We start from the raw sequence: 1,895 nt of genomic DNA, 5'->3' as shown, positions 1-1,895 counted from the left end.
ATACGGAAATCCATCAATGTAATCCACCACATAAACAAAATGAAGGAGAAAAACCACATGATCATCTCCTTAGATGCTGAAAAAGCATTTGACAAAGTCCAACACCCATTTATGTTTAAAGTCTTGGAGAGATCAGGGATACAAGGCACATACCTAAAGATAGTAAAGGCAATATACAGCAAGCCTATAGCCAACATTAAACTCAATGGAGAGAAACTTAAATCAATCCCACTGAAATCAGGGACAAGACAAGGCTGCCCACTCTCTCCCTACCTCTTCAATATAGTACTTGAATTCCTAGCCAGAGCAATAAGACAACTAAAGGAGATCAAGGGGATACAAATCGGAAAGGAAGAGGTCGAAGTGTCACTATTTGCAGATGATATGATAGTATACATGAGCAACCCCAAAGATTCAACCAGAGAACTTCTTCAGCTGATAAACACCTTCAGCAAAGTGGCAGGATACAAAATCAACTCAAAAAAATCAGAAGCCCTCTTGTATACCAAAGACAAAAAGGCTGAGAAAGAAATTAGGGAAACAACACCCTTCACAATAATAACATAAAGTACCTTGGTGTGACTCTAACCAAGCAAGTGAAAGACCTGTTTGAGAAAAACTTCAAGTCTTTGAAGAAAGAAATTGAAGAAGATCTCAGAAGATGGAAAGATCTCCCGTGCTCATGGATTGGTAGGATTAACATTGTGAAAATGGCCATCCTGCCAAAAGCAATCTACAGATTCAATGCAATTCCCATCAAAATACCAACTCAATTCTTTACAGACCTTGAAAAAAAGATTCTCAGCTTCATATGGAGAAACAAAAAACCCAGAATCTCCAAAACGATCCTGTACAACAACAGATCATCTGGAGGTATCTCCATTCCCGATCTCAAGCTGTACTACAGGGCAACAGTAATAAAAACTGCATGGTATTGGCATAGAAACAGAAAGGAGGATCAATGGAATCGCATAGAAGACCCAGAAATAAACCCACACACCTATGAATACTCAATATATGACAAAGAAGCAAAATCCATTCAATGGAAAAAAGACAGCATCTTCAACAAATGGTGCTGGACCAACTGGATGTCTACATGCAGAAAAATGAAAATAGATCCATATTTATCACCCTGCACAAAACTAAAGTCCAAGTGGATCAAGGACCTCAACATAAAACCAGATACTCTAAATCAGTTGGAAAAAAAAGTCGGAAACAGCCTAGAACTCATTGGCACAGGAGACAACTTTCTGAACAGAACACCAACAGCACAGGCTCTAAGAGCAACAATCAATAAATGGAACCTCATGAAACTGAAAAGCTTCTGTAAAGTAAAAGACACTGTCATCAAAACAAATAGACAGCCTACAGATTGGGAAAGAATCTTCACCTACCCTTTATCTGACAGAGGGCTAATATCCAGTATATATAAAGAACTAAAGAAGCAGAAAAGCAACAAACCAAGTAATCCACTTAAAAAATGGGGAACAGAGCTAAACAGAGAATTCTCGAAAGAGGAACATCGAATGGCAGAGAAACACTTAAAGAAATGCTCAACCTCATTAGCCATTAGGGAAATGCAAATCAAAACAACCCTGAGATTTCACCTTACACCCATCAGAATGGCCAAGATGAAAAACTCAAGTGATAGCACATGCTGGAGAGGTTGTGGAGAAAAGGGAACCCTCCTCCATTGCTGGTGGGAATGTAAACTGGTTCAACCACTCTGGAAGTCAATCTGGCGCTTTCTCAGACAACTAGGAGTAGTGCTACCTCAAGACCCAGCTATACCACTCCTAGGTATATACCCAAAATTTGCTCAAGTACACAACAAGGACATTTGTTCAACCATGTTCGTAGCAGCTTTATTTGTAATAGCCAGAAGTTGGAAACAA

This window comes from Psammomys obesus, unplaced genomic scaffold, assembly GCF_907164565.1.
Source record: "Psammomys obesus unplaced genomic scaffold, mPsaObe1.curated_primary_1811, whole genome shotgun sequence".
Taxonomy (NCBI): domain Eukaryota; kingdom Metazoa; phylum Chordata; class Mammalia; order Rodentia; family Muridae; genus Psammomys; species Psammomys obesus.
This window is presented reverse-complemented; position numbering follows the sequence as displayed.